The following is a 21,157-nucleotide window of genomic DNA, read 5'->3' on the forward strand; positions in this document are numbered from 1 at the left end:
GGATATAAAATGAATATGGATAAAAGTGAGATAATGCCATTGCAGAACTTTGATTATGAAAGATACCAAAAAGGCAGTAGATTTAAATAGAAGATGGAATAAAATACTTAGGAATAATGTCAGATAATAATTTACAGAATTTATATAAACTTAATTATATTCCTTACTAGAAAAAAATAGAAAAAGTTTTACAGAAATGGAAGGATCTGCCAATTACATTAACAGGAAGGGTAAATGGTGTAAAAAATGAAGGTTATAGCAAGACTACAGTATCTCTTTCAATCATTGCCTTTTGCACTAACTAAAACTTTCTTTAAATTATTACATAAATGTAAAAGACGATTCCTATGGAATAAGGAACTACCAAGAAATGCAATGGAAAAATTAACTTGGGACAATAAATTGGGAGGAATTAGACTTCCAGATTTATCTATCAGCTCAAGCAAGATTTCTACCATCTTTGAGGAAGTCCGCCTTTGTGGATTCGAATGGGATTGAATTCAATAAAAGAGGAGTCAATGAAGTATTTTATTTATAAGTGGAATAAGTCAATAACACAAAAAAAAACAATAATCCCATATTAATACACATGATTAGAAAATAGCAAGAAATAAATGAATTCATCAGGGAAAAAAGTAGGAACATCACTGAGGATACCATTATGTAAAAATGTAGGACTGCCTATGAATCTGGGTAACAAAATATTGAATTCATGGTATGACAAAGGAATAAGACACGTTGATGATTGTTTTGTAAGGAAGGATCTCTTATGACATTCTTCTGTTTACTCCAGGTAAGATCATTCTTAGAAGAAAGGTGGGGACCAAATTTGGCCCCACCTGAAATTAGTGAGATGGAACAAATAATTTGGCTGGGGAACACACCTAAATTTATATCTAAGATGTACTTTGCTCTCCAAAATGAAAGTGTAAAGCCAGGATTATAATTTTCTGCACACCAAAGAAATTTCATAAATTAAAATTAGAAATATCAGAGATGTGTCTTAGGTGTGGAATAGAAATAGGAAAGTATGAATGTGCCACCTGGCCATGTGTGAATACTGGCAGGATATTTCTGAAATACTAACAAGGAAAGCAGGGGTGGCCTTGGCACTGTATCTTTTGGGCAATTTTATTGAAATAAGTAATAAACTAACTAAATTTTGAATTACATTTGTTAAAATACCTTTAGCTGTGGCTAAGAAATGTTTTGCAATTACTTGGAAATCCAACTCCCCTCTACAGATAGCACGATGTAAGACAGAGATGAACAGTTGTATACCTATGGAAAAAAAATCACATACAATCTAAAGAACAAATATGACATATTTTTTAAAATATGGCAACCATATTTGGACTATATAGGGGCCCAATATAAAAAGAGACTGACTGGCCCACAAAATGGCTGATGAACACAGCAGCCATGTGTACCTGGGGATGACGCCAGCCATCATCCCAGGTGAGCTCCACACAGCAGGAAGATGGGGAACCCTGGTGGGAATGCCAGCCAATCCCAGGCTGGAGGTCCAATGACACAGGGCCCTGACATTAGCGCCTGGGCCCCATATAAGCCCAGCGGCCAGAGCAATAAACCAGTCTTGCTTTCCAAGGCTGTGGTTTCTGTGTGTGTGTGTCATTTTTCTCCACGCTCATGTAGTGCGAACGTTACATTGGTGACCCTGATAGGTCCAATCGGTAGTTGGACCCGAAGATGATGGATCAAGCAAAGCCAGGACCATCCATGCAGTCTCTTTCAGGCTGCCAATGTTTTGTGTTGCAGCCACACGTGTGACTCGAGCAGGCAGAAGCTCAGTTCCAGCTTCAGCACATCACCGACGACAACACCCACTACTTCTATGTTGTCTGAACACAACAGCAAGGATTGTAGAATTCCTACCTTGGCCTTGGGGGCAAGGCAAACACATGGCCCTCAAAGAGCTATTAACCTGCACTTTTGGGCTCTCCCTGCGTGAGCACACCACCAAAGTACTGCATAAGGACAGGATTGGGGAACAAGGAGCCGTCTGCCCTAATGAGCAAGATGATCATTTTAACAGAGGGCCACAAGCCTTGCTTGCTCGTTGAGCAAATCTTTCTGGATCAGCTGCCCGAGGATATCCAATTCTTGGTCAAGGACGAGGACTTCAGCAATCCTCCAAGGGTCATAGCCTGGGTGGACATGCTCTGGAGAGCAAAGAAGGACACCAGCACCATCATAGATTACATCAGCAAGCCCCAGCGAGATCAAGACCAGCGGAGAGGCAAGTTAATACCCCAGGACAGCTATGCTACTATCATCAGTGATGGGGTGTGGAGACCCGTTGATGCCATCAACCCTGCAGGTTTCCAGGAAACACCCTGGTCAACCATCATTGATAGCTGTAGCGGTTGGCACACATGAAAGCCTCCCCTATGTCTGGGACTCTTTGTCAAGCAGGCATTTCCTGGTCAACACTGGTGCTGAGATAAGCATCCTACCTCCCCCACCCACACCACACAGACCTCAACACCCGCAGCGACAAGCAGAACCCAGCACTGAGAGCAGCACACAGCTCCCCCATTCAGAATTTTGTGACCCGCACTATTCCCCTTCATTTTGGAAACAGCCACTTTCACCCTTGCGACAGTGGTGCAACCACCCCTGGAGGCCAACTTCCTTCAAGCCCGTTGCTTGCTTGTCGACCTCAAGGGACAGCACTTGGTGCACACCAGAATTTTTCAGATTCTGCCTCTGGGGGAAGCAAAGCTACCCATCATGCCACCCCCTCCCCCCACCCACCCCCCAGCTGGACTCTGTAACACTCTCAAACAATGAATTCGCCTGCATTCTGGTGGAGTTCCCCTCAATAGTGGCACCACCATTCTCCCAAGCCAAAGCACAGGGTAAGGCACCATATTTTGTCTGAGGGCCCCCCACTCCACACCAGGATGTGCCGATTTCCTCCCAAGAAGCTCAGCCTGGCGAAGGAGGTGTTTAAGAAAATGGAGGAGATGGGCCTACCCCACTCCACATGGTGCCCAAATCAGCAGGGGGTTGATGACCATGTGGCCACCTCAGAGAGGCCACCATGCCCAACAGATATCCCATGCTCCACATCCAAGAATTTGCTACCTACCTCCTCGGGACATGGATGTTCTCCAAGGTGGACCTCATCCGAGGGTACCACCAAATCCCAGTTCACCCCCAGGACATCCCCAAGCCTGCAATCATAACCCCTTTGGCTTGTTTGAATTTCTCCCCATGCCCTTCGTCTAAAGAATGTGTCACAAACTTTTCAGCAGCTGATGGATGCAGTGGGCCGGGACCTCCCATTTGCATTCATCTATTTCCACAATATCCTCATCGTTAGACGCAGACGCAAAGACCACGCTGCCCACCTGAGACAACTTGTGGCCAGTCCATGTCTCTGCGTGCGGGCCACTACACAACCCCCCCCCCCCCGAAACAATGGCCCAGTCACCAGTTCTGGGGGGGGGGGGCGGGTTGTGTAGTGGCCTGCACGCGGAGACATGGACTGGCGACAAAATGGCTGACAAACGTGGAGACTATGTGGACCTGGGGTGACCTCCGCATGGCAGGAAGATGGGGAACTCTGGTGGGAAAGCCGGCTAATTCCAGGCCAGCGCTTTGATGACTCAGGGCACTGACATCAGCACATGGGGCCCATATAAGCGCAATGGCCAGAGCAATAAACCAGTCTTGTTTTCCAAGGCTTTGGTGTACATGTCATTCTTTTCCACACTCGCATAGTGTGAATGCTACACTACTATTATAAAATTATAAATGACCTACCCAATGAAGACTTTCTTTTTTACACCCAATTGTAAGCTGCAACAGTGTCCTGTGAATGGGGAGGGAGAAAGGGTTTTGGTTTGTTTTGTAAGAAAAAAAGTTATATAAATAGATATTTACATTTATATATTTTGAAAATGGAACATTTTTATATCTATATTTATGAAAAGAAATTCAAAAAATCTAAGGTATTTAGAGATGGGCATTGGGTCAACAGTATCTATATTCTATCAATGAATGATAGAATAATGAAAAATGAGGAAATTGGCCATTGAACTAATTAATGAAACTGCATGAACTTATTAGCAACTCTATTTTTAAATTAAATTATATTTGAGTTTGTCTGAACACATAATTACAATAGTTAAGACATATATATTCCAAAGACAAACAAAAAAGCATGTCCTGTATTCAAAGAAATGCATCTTCTTTTGAAAGAGAAAATGAAAATCTATTCTAATAATAAATCTGAAATCTGAATGAAACGCATCCAGGGACAAGATCATCCAGGAGTTAGTGGGCTAAAAATAAATAAAGCAAAATACTAGGAATGGTGGAAATATGAAATAAAAATCACAAGGGCTGCTAATACTCAACAGCTAAGGCAACCTCATTTAGACAACCTGACTTATTCTTCAGGTTGACAATCTTTCATCAGTACAAAGCAGCAACTATGCCAAACTGAATAGTTCCAGTCTTCTCGGATCCTGGTACTTGACAACACTCCACGTTCATCAATAATTCTCATTAATGTCGTAAACTTAAGCTGTCATTCAAATATGTTTCAGGTGATAATATAAAATTCAAATAGAATAGACCTCAACCACCTTTTGAAATACTTTCCCGACATCCTTCCTCTCTATTATCCTTTCACCTCCCATGAATTAAGATGTCCTAAATCAAAAATCCCCTTCCAAACTATTTTCGATGAACAGCAGGTCCCCATGATATCTTAGTCACATTCAAGAATTATTGCCCTTCAGGTGCCATCATTTTGTATTCTCCGTATCAGTTTATTTAAAGTATTGAATTTTGTCACAAAGGACTGGAAGGAACCACTTGCAGTAGAATTCTATGTTTTATTATCCGGCAATCATTCTTCTTTTTCATGTGTTCACTTAATTATACAATACTGGGATTTCCTGCTCTGACCTTCAGGGTTTTGAATTTTAAAGGTGTGATTGACACGTTAATATTGTGTTTTCTTTCTAGATAATATTTTACATATCTATATTAATAATCTCTTCTTGAATTATTACTTGTCATCAGCATCACAGGTGAGTTTTAGATTGTTCAACTTCCCCTTTAATGTCTTCTAATACTGCTGAGGATCCCTCAGCTGCAATGTGAATGCAGTATGGGAAATCCTCCTGGTAATAGGCAATACTGAGTTTTGGTTTGGAGTATGTGTTCATGCAGATGAGGGACAAAGACAGGTTTGATTGAAGAACCAGCATTTACTGCCCATGCAAGCGTTCTCTGAGATAAAGTTAATTTCCACGCACACCTACCTGGATTTGTTTGAAGAGGAAATTGCTTTCCCACCTCAGGTTTCTGAACTAGCTTGTCAAAAATCATGCCATCTTGTTAAGCTTAATTTCCAGCACTGTCCATTACTACAGTATCTAAATTTTGACAAGATAATGATAGCTCCCAGATCAATCTGGCTTCACTGCACAGATACAGACAATAAGTGACAGTTATGTTGCCATGGTGGGGAAGCAATTTCAGTGAAACGAAATAACAGTTCTTTTACCAGAATATGATTTGCTTTGGCATTATTTAAAAGAAGCCAAACTGACCTGACTTACAACCACTAAATCTGATTTTCTGTCAGGTTTGTCCCCTCAAATTTCTTCTTACAGCAGTAGTCAAGAACCTCAAATTCCTGTGTGTTACCATCTCCGAAGATCTGTCCTGGAGTCAATGAAATCATGAAGAAGGTTCACCAGCGGATATACTTTGTGAGGAGTTTGAGGAGATTCAGTACGCCACTGAAGACTCTCTAAAGTTTCCACAGGTGTACAGTGGAGAGCATTCTGGCTGGTTGCAACACTGTCTGACAATGCTAAGGACTCGAGGTTTGTTAATTCAGTCTGCCACATCAGATGCGCCAGTCTTCACTCCATTGAGGGTATCTAAAAGAGGTGATGTCTTAAGAAAGTAGCATCTATCTTCAAGGCCCCCCACCACCCAGGCCATCCCCCCTTCACTCTGCTACCCTCGGGGAAAAGGTACAGGAGCCTGAAGACGAGCACTCAGCAGCACAAGGATGGCTTCTTACCTGCAGACATCAGATTCCTGAATGATCAATGATCCACAGACACTGCCTCACTTTGTCTTTTTTTCTTTTGCTTGCACTATTTTTATTTATTCTGTAAGGTGTTTATATAAATGTTTGCACTATGATGCTGCAGCAAAACAAAATATTTTGTGGCATATTCCTGACAATAAATTCTGATTCTGATTCCACCCCCATCCCTTCTCTTGCTGCTGATGCTCTTCAAGCACCCAATCATTTGCCCAAATTGGTCTCAAACATCTCCATGCCCCCCTCCCAGATTTAAACCATATAACCATAACCATATAACCATGTAACCATTTACGGAGTGGAAACAGGCCATGTTGGCCTTTCAAGTCCGCACCAGTTCACTGATTTTGTGCGCCCTCCTCAGGCATTGGTCCCAGTAGATCTTCCCTGGGCTAATTGTTTCTCCTCCCTCTATCGGCGACCTTCTCCCCCCCCCCCCATTCAAACCCAAATCATCTCGAAAGCTCACCCCATTTCACAACTTTGATCCTTAATATTCTGCCATGACCCACAAAGTTCAAGCATTCCCTCCCGCGCTTACCCCAGACTATTCCAAGCCAACCCTAAAACTCATGAACACCTTTGCCGAATGTCCTGACCAACCCTCAGCTCAAGATTTGATTTTCTACACCTCCTACTCTAACCTTTCTCCCAAAGTCCTGTCAAACTCATCTCCACCCTCAGCCCTGACATTTTGAAGCTACCAGCGGAAAGTCCTTAGGGTTCTTACCTGAAATGGAATAATGGTGCTGAGAACCCCATAGAAACCAAGGTGCTGCCTTTAACATGCCTTGTATGTCACAGAATATTTTTTAGTCTAGTAATTTGCTTTGCTAAACCTTTCTCCAGCAAGATTACAAGTATCCAGTATTGTTATAGCAAATTAACTCTCTAAAATCATGTATCATTCTATCAATGTTTATTTACAAAATGTACTTCACTGAACTTGATTCACCTTGAACCTCTTAAATTAATCAATAGTATTGTGCACAATAACCACATCAGCTGCAAGACTGGCATTTTCCAGTTGTCAATACTGCCATTGTGCTTGAACTACTAATGTATCACAATATAATTGGTCATTAGAAAATGCATTACTTCTTGGGCAATCAGAATTTGGGTTTCCAGTAAAAATAAAGTTACTGACTTGCTTATTCCTAAACTAGCTTTGTTGTAAAGTTGCCTCGTTGTTCTACCCATATTTCATTATTGTAATGACAAAGCCATACTGGCACCAGCTGCCAGTTAGGTTAAGCTTACGTAACACAAAATGTGTTCTATACACCAAGGGTGGAAGGTTACGATTTTAATAATCACAAGACATAGCTCAGTATGTGATCTTAATTACTGCTGATCTTGCAATGATAAGGTGAGGTCCTATTATTGGTAAGATGGAGGCACTTAGAAAACAACCTCTTTTCGAATAGAATCATAGAAATGGGTCCTCTTTGCCTTCCTGTCCATGCCAAACTCTGATGCCTGTTTACACTAATCCCAATTCCTTGCATTAAGCCTATAATTCCTCTCTGCCATTCCCATTCAAGCACCTGCTCAAATGCTCTTAAAATATATTATATATGCCTCCATCAACTCCAATGGGAGCTCATTCCAGATATTCACCACCTTCTGTGTGAAAAATATACCGCTCCGATCTCCTTCAAATTTCACCCCTCTCACCTTAAACTTGTGCCATTTTGTTCTCGGCTCCCTGCCTTGGGCAAAAGTTCATAAACCTCTATAAGGTCACCCTTCAGCTTTTTATGTTCCAGTGAGTATAAACCCAACCATTGCAGGCTCTCTTTATGATTACAGCCATTCATACCAGGTGACATCCTAGTCAACCTCTTCAGCATTTTCTTTACTGCTACCATATCCTTTCAGTAGTGGGGTGGTCAGATCTGTACATAACATTTTAAGTGTGGTCTAACCAATGTTTTGTGCAACAACTAATATCCAATCTCTTATACTAAAGGCCTCGTCCTATAGGGCAATTGCATCAAATGCCTTTTTGCTACCCTATACTCCTATGTACTTCAATACTCCTCAGATCCCTCTCATTTACTCCATATACCCCATGAAAATATGATCTCCCAAAGTGGATCATCTCACAATTGTCTGGGCTAAATTCCATTTACAATCTGATCTATAAATCCATGACATTGGAACAGAAATAGACTATTCAGCCCATCGAGTCTGCTCCACTCAGCCCCATGCCCTAATCTTCTCCCTATACCCTTCAATGCCTGTGGCAACAAATTCAACAAATTTACCACCATCTAGCTAAAGAAATTTCTCCACATCTCTGTTCTAAGTCGATGCCCTTCAATCTTAAACTTGTGCCCTCTTGTCCTCAATTCCTTTCCAATCATGGGAACTTTTTTTTTCTACATTTACTCTCTCCATGCCTTTCAATATTCAAAATGTTTCAATGAAATCCCTTTGATTCACCTTAAGTGCAATGAGTACAAGCCAAGAGCTAACAAATATTCTTAATATAATAACCGTTTCATTCACAAAATCATCCTTGGGAACCTCCTCTCAAATGAGGAGACCAAAACTGCTCACAATGCACCAAGTGAGGCCTCACCAGTGCCTGACAGAGCCCAATATCACATCGCTGCTCTTCTATTCTATTTATCTTGAAATGAATGCCAGCATTGCATTTGGCTTCTTCGTCATCAACTGCAAGTTTACCCCATTTAGAAAATGGCCTGCCCCTTTATTTCTTCTATCAATATTCATGACCATACATTGTATTTCATTTCCCACTTCTTTGCCCATTCTCCTAATCTCTCTTAAGTCTTTCGGCAGCTTCCATTTTTTCAACATTACCTGCTCCTCCACCTACCTTTGAATCATCTGCAAACTCAGCCACAAAGTCATTCATTCTATAATAATGTCAAGCTGCAGCCTTAAACAAGTTTGACTACCATCTACAACTCCACCAATTTTTATGTTGTTTGCATACTTATCATACCCCTTACATTGTCATTTAAGCATATTACAAACATAAATTACACCCTCAGCACATTACCTGTTGCAGATTTCCAGTCAGCCATCATCCATCAGCCAAAGCCCTCTGCCTCCCATCACCCAGCTAATTTTGGATCCAGTTTTCCACCAGGCTGCTACCTTAACCTTCTGGAACAGCACACCACATTGGAGTTTGTTAAAAAAAAAAACCTCACTAAAATTGATGGAAACTACATCTACCACTCTGCCATCAGTTTTCCAAGTCACCTCCTCAAAACTTTGTGCTGTAAGTTCATGCTGGAAATGGTGATCTGCCTTTAATCGTTAAGCGTGGCAACTGAATGGCAACCCATGCAGTTCCACACACTTTTGGCTTTCTTTTACATCTGAAGCATTTTTTTCTTAGTCCACCTTCAATATCCAGCCTTGGAGCTATTGCTTTAAAATATCTAGCTGGAAAAATCAATTAAATATTTTTGCAGATTATTCTGTCAGCAATCAAATGGCTTCCACCACAACAAATATACCTTCAACTATATGTTCTTACTCTAGTTCCCCTTGCATATACCTCATATGATCTGCCAATCTATTGAATAAAACTATTCAAACCCAATGCTGCTTTTAAGGGGGTAAACAATGCATGGAAAGGAACAAAAATAAAGAAGAATCGATATGGCACTGGGATGGTGAAAACAATAAACTCGTAACATTATTGAAAAAATATAAATTCCTATATGTATTGAGCTCACATTCTTTCACTTTTTCTTGCAGTTTTTTTTGGGGAGCAAAACTAGAATTCATTAATATACCTGAACAAAACAGAAATGCAATATCCCCCTACTGTATTTTTTTTTCAGGACTAGAACATTGGTGGCAAGGCCAACATTTATTCCTCATCCCCCATTACTTTGAGTGGGTTTTGCTGAGCATCATTTTCTGCAGTCCCACAGTGCTGTTAGATAGGGAGATCCAGACTTTAGGCCCAGTGATGATGAAGGAATAGTTATATATTTCACGTCTCAATAATCTGTAGTTTGGAGGGGAACCTGCAGGTGATGGTGCTCCCTGGCACCCGTTGCCTTTGTCCTTCTAGGTTGGAGGGGGCCACACATTTATAGGACAATGTCAGAGAAGCCGCAGAAAATGACTGCAGTGTGGGTACACTGTACCAGCGATCAAGGAAATTAATGTTTTGGGTAGCGGATGGTACCAATCAGGCAGGCTTTTTTATCCCATGCTTTTTATGAATTTTAAGATTATGTTGCATAAATGCTATTTATCATTTGGTGGTAATAAAGGAATTAAAGATGTTTTTGTCTCTGTCTTGAACTACATTGAAAGGGACAGAGCAGAAGTGAAACACATCTCTTGGGAGGAAATTGGTCAATTTAAATAGTTCTCCTGCACCTCCAAGTGGAGAGTTAGACAACTGCACCACTGGTTTAAGGTGCTGAAACACCTTTCCAGCTTTATATTTTATGCACCATTGAGCATGAAGGTAGATGCATATAAATGCAGAATAGATATAAAATTGAAGATTAAAACAAAACCTTTAAAAAAGAAAAATCCATAATTTTGTGGCACCAGGACAAAAATATTGTGCATTGCTCAACATTTGATTTTCAAACATTAATGATGAACAAATGGATTGTTTATGTAATATTTAATCACTGAGTTGCAATGTGGTTTGTAATTTGAGCCTGGATTAGTTCTCAGAAGAAACCATATGTATTATTGTCAAAGTTCGCAAAGTCCTCTTTTGGGGTAATTTCCTGGATCAGCAAGAGTTATCAAGATGGATTAGGAGCACATAGAGCAGAGGTACACATATATTGGCATTGGCTGTTATCTAGTGCAGTGGGTTATCTTAGGTAAAGCATGAGAGAGTGGCAAGTTTCATGCTCAACTGGTTCACAAAGAATTACAAGGACTGTTAACCATATGATATACACAGCCATTGTTTGTCACAATCAAAGGCATCATTACCTCACAAGTTTTTACAAGTGATTTCATATTACTGAATTTTGTAACACTTATTTTTTAATCTGATGAGTTGTCTGATCCAGTTGTCTGTTCGGTGTCATTACTCTATATCTGGGACTTAAGGCCAAATGTTCTGCCAGACACAGAGCTGCCAGGGTCAAAGGAATGATGAAATCTGGGGCACATTGCTGGAGCTGCTGTGAGCCCATTGGCTTCAGATGCAGCATCAACTTTCACTTGTACAAAAAAAGCAATGACACTGAACATTTGCTGATACCAGCATCAATGACTTGCTTCTGCGTTGCTTCTTGCATGGTACTGCTGAAGGGCAATTCTTGATTAGATTCAACTATCTGGATTGCAAATTAGGGCTCTTAATTTTAATGTTTGAACATGTGTAATGTATTATAATTACATTCACTACTTTATACAAATATATTTTCTGTTCATGTTATGTTGATATGGCAATATTGTACTGCATATTCAACAAACTTTCACCATTACAAAACCATCTAAAGTTTCTTTCAAAATCTTCTACTTATTTCTCCATATAGAATGAACCCAAGTAATTATACATCCTTATTTGATGTATATAATGCTGGTGCCCAGTCAGTATTTAAATACAAAGTTGGTGTGTAAAAGGTAATTAGGGTGATTTTTCTCCCTGAATAATGTGCAACATCTTTACCTGTGCAGTTCCCAACAGCAGCTGCCTGCAGAGTTCACAGCTACTCACTGCTTACAAGGAAACCAGACCCATAGAACACTCTCCATGGCAACCACAGAAGGAAAGCACAAAAGGTTATTGTGGAGGTGAGAGAAAGTGGTGGGGTTAGAGGAAGGAAAGAGGACAGGGCACTCTCCTGTATGTTTGTTCACATCCCCCCCACCACCCCGCCCCGCCAAAAAAATCAGCTAGTCCAATGGATCCACACTCCTAAAGTGATTCCAAGGACAAGTAATTATTGGCCATCAACTAAAAGTGATTTTTTTTAAAAAAGAAAGCAGTGATCTGTGAAAGGAGCTCCATGGAATTAACTGACATAATGTCAGCCACTGAAAAGGGAACTTGGGAGATGCTGAATGCAATACATTGAAGTAACCAGAGAGACCCTTTAATTGCTTCTTGTTTCTCAGGGTATATGATGTGTGTGCTCTTTTTTTTAAGATGATAAAGAGTTTTAGCTGCTTACTAAAGTCCAAATCTGCACTGATCAACCTACAACACCATAGAGTCCATTACTGACTGGACAAACCCCAGTCAAATTAAGATAAATCATGTCCATAGGTTCCCTGGCCAATTTCTCAATCATCACCAAATATGACATTAGCTCTATCGAACATGTAAATTGGTGTGCATGTGCAACAGTAAACATTGTGCACTAATGAGTCTGTTTCTATATCTCGTTTCATGTAACTCCACCTTTGACATGAAAGCAACAAAGACAGAGGAGGTATTTGACACACAGAATTTATCCTTGCAATTTACTTTCTTTTTCATTACAACTGATGCAATATAATTTGCATCACCATGCTATTCTCCTTTGTGCTATCTTCCTTGCTACATCATGGAAAATACCTCTCTCCAAAGATGCGTGTATTTACTGTACCAAACCTTTGACCTTTGCTGTGCAATGAAGCAAACCAAAATAAATCAGTTCATCAACAAGGTCATCCAAATGGTTGATATAATGATCCCTTAACTAGCAGAGGGAATATCAAAAAACATTTTAACAGAGTTTCAGCAAAAATGATTTATGACTACTTTCAGACCAATGTCATTCTTCTTGACCCTTATAAAATAATAAAAAGCTCTCATATTGATGGAGTCAGTGACCGTACATCTCTCTGCAACATCACAAACCAAGCTTTGCAGCCAAAGTATGAGATGATATTTTGCTGTGTAATTATAAAATAATATTGTTAACTTTTTTTCCTGTAAAATTCTTGATAATTATCTTAAATCAGTAACACATGAAACAACTGTTCAATGCTTGGCCTTTGTTCAGTTAAAGGTAAAACTTACTGAATCATTAATTAAACATTTGACATAAGCTATTAGATATTAATACCATCAATATAAGAAACTTGTTGATTGAAAACATTTCACTGTTCAATCCAATAAACCAAAGGACAGTCAGACCTTGCACTCAATGGTGGGTGGGCCTCATTCTGGGCCTGGAGAGTTCACATCAAAGTTCAGATCATGGGAAATTTTGAAGATGGATAACTGAGTCAGAATGGGTCCAGGAGTTGGGGTTATATTGGGGAATATTCCAAGTACAAGTGAAAAATAGCTTCAACCCCTCAACCTTTTGGGCAGGACTCTCAGAATGTGGGGTGGTATTTTAATTATATTAATCAGATATCTGATTTCATTTGCGCACCAGGTTTTGCTTTGGAAAGCTAGAATTTGTAGAACAGAAAAAGGAAGGTTAAAACATGGTGAGGACACTTTTAAGGAGAAATAAAGTACTAAAGTGGCTCAGAGTACTGAAGAGTATTATGTTCAGTTCTGGCCATCTCATTATCAGAAGGATGTGGAAGCTGTGAAAGAATGTGGAAGGATGTGGGGCCAGAGGAGATTTACCTGGATTTTGTCTGGATTGGACATTAAGTCTTATGAGGCAAGGTTAGCAGAGCTGGGACATTTCTCTCTGGAGCAATGAAGGAGGAGAGGAGTTTGGATAGAGGTCTACAAGATTCTGAAAGGCAAAAACAAGGAGGACAGCCAGTGCCTTTTTTCCCAGGGTGAGAATAGCAAACACCAGAGCATCTCTACAAAGTGAAGGGAGGAAAATTTAGGGGAGACATCAAGGGCAAATTTTTTTTTACACAGAGTTGTGGTGCCTGGAATCCCTTGCCAGGGGTGGTGGTGGAGGCTGAAACATGAGGGGTATTTAAGAGACTATTAGAAAAATAAAGGATTATGGAGTAGGGAATGTTGGGTATTTTTTGGTAGGAATTTACAGGTTGGCATAACATTGAGGGTCAAAGGGCCTGTACTGTGCTGTAATGTTCCATGCTCGATGTTCTGTGTTCTAAGCAGCATTATTTGACATTAGGGAGAAACTTTCTGTCCAGCTAAAAACTCCTTGCCCCCAAAATGTTCCTTCACCCTCAATCCCTGCCGTCAGACCCTCTCACAAACCGACATCCATCTGGGTCAATGACTGGACCGACCCTTTCTGTGATAAGACTCCATCAAGAATCACTCTCCCAATCCCCATGGGCTATGGGTCAGTCTTATCTGCCTTGTGCCAGGTGACAAGATTGTGCTGCCTGGAAGTACAGCTCATTAAGCAGACTGACATTTTGGAGGGAATACCTTCTGTCATGCATATGCAGAGAAATAATTTAGATAACCATGTATAAAAATTCTACTGTACATTCATTATAGCAAAATTGTAAATATGTTCTTTGCAAATTCATTTATCACTTCACTGAACCTAGAACACAAGCAAAAACCTTTTTAATTTAAATCTCCATTTTTAATGGATAATATTAAAATCTGAAAAAACGTGCACATTCCTATAAATAATTTGAAAATGCCAAATTGCCTAATTATTTTTGTTTAGCTCAACTTTTTCATTATTTTTATTCTTCCTCTCTTTCAGAACAAGGCACAGATATATTCAATAAAAAATAATGTCTTTTTTTTTCAGGGAAATATTATTATATATTTGAGTAACAAATTAAGGAAGTATGCTTTATAAATAAATAATTTAGGTTGTGACAATTGTAAAGGAATAAAAAGCAAAAGGAAATGGATTTTTTAAATTGATCTGCACGGTAATGTAAATATTTTTTGCATATTTACTGATTTCATCAATGTGATTATTTTAAGAACATTCCATAATCGGAGTACATTTATATTGAATGGGCTTAGATTTCCACATCAGTATCACTTACTCAAAGGAGAAACTTTCACACAATATTCTCTATGAAAAGCATATAGTTGAACATAATGCACTTCTTACTATCCTCTAGAAATTAATGTCCAGTGACCAACATTTAAACTCTTTTCCTCCTTGGATGTTGCTGGATCTACATTTAGAAATTCTCACTCACCAAAAGAAATGACTCAAACCACATTCTGAGCAAAAATAGAACAAAGTTTAAAAAAAATAATTGAATCCCTTTTGCTATTAAATTCATGGTACAGTTCACAGATAACAAAATATTTGCAATTTCTATGTGAAAGTTGGAGAGGACTTTCATTAGTACCAGGTTCCATCCCTTATATCCTAATCAGTTGTTGAAAGAAGCATTTTATTTACAAATATTATTTTAAAATGCAATAAAAAATATATTGTTCCCATTTTGAAAGGATATTTTGAATACTAATCTATTAAAAGAAACAATATAATTTATTTCAACATACCGACAAATGTCATTAAGCCATCAATTCATACAATGATGTAAAAGATAAGTCAACTCTAGAGTAGTGGTTTCAAACTTTGTCTGCTGGAAAAGATATCTCCCGATTAATGGAAATTTCAACTGACATGTCAATTATCATTCTTTTAGTGCTAAAAAAACAAACTGCTGGATGAAATCACAGGACAGCCAGCATCCATTGAGGGAAATGGACATTTTGGGTGGAAATCCTGCTTCAGGACTAAGAAAGGAGGAGAGGGGAGGAGTCAGAGGGATATGGACAGGCAGCAGAAGGGCGAAGAGTGACAGACTTGTGGATCCTGGTGGGAGATCATGTGAGGTGGAGTTGGGAGAAGAGGCAGAAGAGTGATTGGTGGCACAGAAAATGGCAGATGAAGTCAGGAGTGATCAGGGATAGTGAGGTTGTCTTCTTAATTACTTTGGTAGATGTTCAGAATATGAATAGTGAAAGCCATTCCTTTGTCACAAAGAACCAAATTATTTTCTCATTTCCATAAAAATCATACTGGGACAGATGCATTAGGGAATTATAAATTAGCTCCTTGATTTGGTGACTGGTAAATTATATTATTTTCATATTATGATTACATTGTAATAATATTCACTAATGGTTCTAGTACATTCAGCTCCATTTATAATTCAAATGTTTAATTAATAGAAACATTCACCATATTACAACTCGAATGTGTTGATAGTTTTTCTTCAACTTTAAACTCAGAACAAAATCATATCTTTCTCTTTCTACAAGATTTTTTGAAGACTACGTTTACAACTATGTGACTTACATCAATATTGGTAAATGAGAAGAAAAACCTCTTAAAGCTGTCTAATATTTCAAGCACAAGACAGACGAAGATCTCAAAAAATTGCAGGAAAACGGCTGTTTCTGAATTGCAAAAAGCAATTGCAGATTTTGTCATTCATCACGTGCATAACTCAAAAATTCAACAGTTTCTTTTACTGTGATACTTCCTGCCAAAAAAGGAAGACCTAGTTTTCAAAATAGTAAAAGAGGTACAAATTCACTTTTATCCAAAAAAATCCTCTGCATATTACATTGAAACTGTTGGTGATAGAAAGTACTGCGTGTGTAGATTAAATTATATTTAAATGCTGCGAAAGACATAATAGCAGAGATGGGTTTGCTAATCTTGCACAATCAAAGCACAAGCCTGATGTGGCAAACCGACAATCACTTGAATCCTGTGAAATCCACATGACAACCGTAAGAATGTAGTAAATCAGCTTTATTGGCTATATACTGCAGCAATTTTTATGTCCTAAAAACATGAATATAAGGAAAATATTCCAGAAATCTTTAATTTAATATATTACTCAGATTTATTACACTAACGTTGCAATTTATAAATTATGATAATATTTGGTAAAATTATTGAATCTGCTTCTATAGAAAATGCAATCCCTACAATAATGCTGAAAATATTCAAGCTTGCATCAGCAAATGATGGATGGATATTTTTGGTGTTAGCACTTCAAACATTCATTTCTTAATGCTGCACACAGAAATTTCAAAGCAAAAGCAATGAGATGAGGCAGAAATTAAATCTTCTACACATAACATAAATATACATCAACAATACAAGGTTGCATTAAAATATATTCCCTTATTATGGCCAATTTCAACATGACCTAGTTAGTTAGTTTTTGTTATAATGTGAATGTTTTTGAAATTTATTAAATATTCCCCTCAAAAAACTATAATAAATTTGGACCATTTAGGAATACCATAAGGCACATCATATTAATTGAAAACATAACATTCTCCGGATACTTTAACATTCATTTTTTTGTGATATATAGTGCCTCTCACTTCCCCGTCACCACACCCCAAATCACTTTACAGTCAATTATATAGGTTTTCCAAGATTAATCAGTGTTCTTGTATACAAGAAATTAAACAGCACATTCATGCACAGCATGCACCCACAAATGGAAATGAGATAACGTTTTTAATAATGCCAAGTGAGAGGTAAACATTGAGCAGAACATTGATATCATTGGATCTTTCATGTGTGTGAGAGGAGAAAGGGCCTTGGTTTACTGTTTCATGCAAAGGACATTTCCTGTGACAGTTCAATACCACACAGGATGGATGCCAGTCTAGATTTTGTGCTCATTTGGGGTTTAAAGGCAGGGATTGCAGTGGATTGAAATATTCATTGGTTCTTTTTTATCTTAATATTTTTTGAAACAATTGCATTTACATTTCAAATTGTGCAACGTATCAAAAACTTATGTCTAGTTGTGCTATTTCATGTTTTGAATATAACCAAATAAAATCTATTAAGCATCTGATGCTAATATTAAGGTAAAACCATGGAGAAAAACTGAATATAGTTAGTTGTTTAGCCATATGAATTTCAGCAATCTATTTTGTACCCATGGTACAGATAACCAGTAATCGTGGAAGAACCTAACCGCCTTAAGTTATTTCTTAATTCCTTCATCACATGCCTGGCAGATTATTTGGGGGGGGGATAACAAAACTTCAAAAACAATTGGTTGAGATAAAAAGCACCATATACATTAAAGTGGTCTTCACTTGTGAGAAACACGATCGCATGCAATTTGTACCTTGATCCGTGACATATAGAACCTTCACGCTTGTGAAAACACATTTATTTATTTGTTATATTTTGCATGGGTATAATATTTTATTTCGAAGAATCATATTGCAACATTGACACATTTATTTTCAAACGACAGACCTATTAGCAGCATATCACGTATCTTCCGTTTGTAATCGTGATCGTCTTACATGTATTGGGTTGAAGTTCCTCCTTTAACATAGGTTTTAAATCGGAATCGTCGTGACTTTAATGATCAGGGGGCATATTCTAAAGTCCTGCAGCAGTGCATCAGAATATTATCTAGCAATGCACCTGATCAGTCAAATAAGATACTCATTTCTCTTATCAACATCCCATATTGAGCGAGATGACAGCGGAATGAAGTAAGCATATGCGACGCAGAAATCACACACTGGCACTCAATTTTCACTACCTGCATTTTTAAAAAGTCGTCAAAAGTTTTATTCCTACCAGAAGGACAACCCCAAATCCCGAAGCTAATCTTACACACAGCTAAGTCAAAAAATGTTTATTTAAATAAGTATCAGTCATTATACAATTGCATGCATCTTTGTTCTGCAATCAAAAACAGTTCCAAACATGCTCAATTCTATTCGCGCGAGTTTACATGGAATGACAAATCCCATGACTTTTTCATATTAAAAAATGAAAGTCATTTGTTCGCTCACCATCAAGTTCTAAAACAAAGGTTTCAAAATTAAAACTGGGAGAAAAAAAAATGATGTTACCTTCTGCAAGAATTGTGAACCTGAGTATTTGGCTGAAATAGATTTGATTTCCCCTCCAAAGGCGGAAGCCCATAGTTTTACCCTAAAAAAAGATATTAAAATATAGTAACATATATTACAATGGAGAAGGAGCAAAACAATTGAACTTCCGGTTGAAACCCACCGAAAGTACCGTAATTCTGTTTCTTTATCAAACATTATTCGATTATTCTTACCATTTGACAAACAAATTATATTATTATAACATCGATGATGTTTGAGTACGGAATATTAGCGCGCATTTTCAACATATTAAGCCATCTAAACTCTTTCGCAGAACATGTTTTCTAACGCATAGAAATATTGCAGCATTGCAAAATACTAATATTAGCTCAACTTTACATTTCATCTTTAATGCAGTCCTTTCTTACTTCGAACACAAAAAAAATCCTGACGATGTGAACTGCAGAGGAAGAGAAGATGAGACTTACACATTCAGGGGGATTTGTTGTGATTCTTTCGCGTGTGCCCGAGTAAAGCTGACAAATATCCACACGATTACAGAAAAGCTACAGAAAGCCTGCAAAATATTCTTATCTCTCTTCATAATTGTACTTCCACAGATCAGAGCGACTTGCAGAATTGGAGTTCATCTGATTAATAACGGATTATCTCAGACCCAAATGGACAGTCGGCTCATCTTCATCTGTGGGACATCCCAGTTAATTAAAAAAAAAACAGGGGAGGGGTGGGGAGGCAACTGAAAAGACCAGTGAGTTTAAATTTTGCGGCTGGTATTATATCCTTGGTAGGGAGACCGTTTCTACCTTTACTGCAGGATAATGCATTTACTTCTTAACAACTCTGCAGTATGCAGTCCCCTGTATAATATCATCATTCAATGACCTACTGCCGGTCCAGGCCACAAGAGTCTATTGATTTCAACTGGGTAAGCTATCTTCTCACAATTAATGCTCACTGTACAAATGTAAAGCTGCCTGCAGGCTCCCTTTATCTTCCTGGTAACCTCGAGCATTCATCCCTCATCTCGTCATCCAGAGCTGGCTCACCGGAGCAGGCATTAACGGAAAGTGCTGATGAAAGCCAGTCAGAGCACTGAGTGAAAACTGACACAATGCTTCCTCCAGGACTGTTAGCTGGCTGAGTGAGAGGCACTTCCCTAAAGCCTGACAAGGGGTTTGAGCTATAAGGGACTCGCGAACCTTAACACACTTGAGGTCGTGAACACCCACTGGAGACGTCCCAATTCATTTCGTGCGCCGCTGTCGATAGCTTCCCTTATTCAGCCGACGGGGTGGAGTTGACTACAAACTGAATAATCGAGCAACTCTCACTCAGAAATCACGCTCACAGATGATCAAGCACAAATAAATGAATGGAACTCACTTTGCCGGTACATGCTAAGATGATCATTTAAAAAAAATAGAAGTTTTCAAGTCCACAGACTGTATCCAGCTGGTCTGCAACAAATTCAATCAAGTCTTCCAGTCCAGAATTACCGCACTGGCACGTTAAAAAAAAAGACTTAAAAGGCCTGTGAATGAAAGGAAATGCAACATAAGTAAATCAATGCAGAGTAAGTGACTCAGCCCTGTGAATGAATAATTAATTTCTTGATGTGGAGGATTCCCCTTGGTGAAGTGTGTGTAAGATCACAAGCTAACGCATAACCTAATATCGCTTAACCCGGGACATGCGTCTAGTATTTCTCACTGCTGTTCCACAGAGTCAGTTCACTGTGTGGATGATTTCATGCCGAGTGCCTTTGCAAAGGTCGAAGTTCAAAAAAAAAATTGAAGGCAAAGTTTTCAGCCAGTCTACTCGATCAACTACAGTTTTGGTGAATGAATGGATTCTGTAAATCTTAAATAAAGACCGAAAATGTCAGGAAAACGCTGCGGTTCAGGCAGCATCTATGGAGAGAGAAACGATGTTAGCAAATCAGAATCCGTATTACTCCATAACTTGGGGCATATTCAGTGGGTCAGAATGGATCCGACCAGTATTTTAAATCCTGTGCCTATGAGAATGAAGAAATCTCCTTCCGACGGCAAGCCTGAAATATGTTGAGCTCCTGAAAGCAAAAGCGTCATCAGATGTAATTTTAAATGACATTGTTACTAACTAATTGGCATATAAATGGACGTTTTCTCTTAGGTTCATACTGTGGGCCCTTGGACATGTAATGCGAGGATCGCTCAGTCTGTGGTCCTTGACAGAGTACCATTTGTGCGTTGTTCCGCCATTCAAACCTGCTGTTACCACCGTCACCTCCCTGAAATCCTCTTTCAGACATTCCATCCCAAACACAATTTATTCAAATCTTCTTTCCTTTCCTAAAGTTTCCCTGTATTCTT

At 38.9% G+C, this 21,157-nt stretch overlaps 2 long non-coding RNA genes across 5 annotated transcripts in view; one reads left to right on the forward strand and one right to left on the reverse strand.

The window, feature by feature from the left end:
* Positions 1-1,191: 1,191 nt before the first annotated feature.
* LOC138764169 (uncharacterized) overlaps positions 1,192-21,157 on the reverse strand; it is a 100,427-nt gene continuing 80,461 nt past the window's right edge. For all 3 annotated transcript variants that reach the window (XR_011358027.1, XR_011358028.1, XR_011358029.1), the window contains 4 exons: positions 20,187-20,334; positions 18,801-18,882; positions 3,793-3,841; positions 1,192-1,281 (listed from right to left, as the gene is read on the reverse strand). This is a non-coding gene — a long non-coding RNA (uncharacterized lncRNA). The remainder of the gene's footprint in view (positions 1,282-3,792; positions 3,842-18,800; positions 18,883-20,186; positions 20,335-21,157) is intronic.
* On the forward strand, positions 10,809-16,448 carry LOC138762851 (uncharacterized). 2 transcript variants are annotated; one of them, XR_011357204.1, is made up of 3 exons: positions 10,809-10,897; positions 11,756-11,872; positions 16,209-16,448. It is a non-coding gene; the product is annotated as an uncharacterized lncRNA (long non-coding RNA). The 2 variants fall into 2 exon arrangements; XR_011357205.1 differs by lacking the exon at positions 16,209-16,448 and adding an exon at positions 12,497-12,652.

Source organism: Narcine bancroftii, chromosome 5 (genome assembly GCF_036971445.1).
Source record: "Narcine bancroftii isolate sNarBan1 chromosome 5, sNarBan1.hap1, whole genome shotgun sequence".
In the NCBI taxonomy this organism is placed as follows: domain Eukaryota; kingdom Metazoa; phylum Chordata; class Chondrichthyes; order Torpediniformes; family Narcinidae; genus Narcine; species Narcine bancroftii.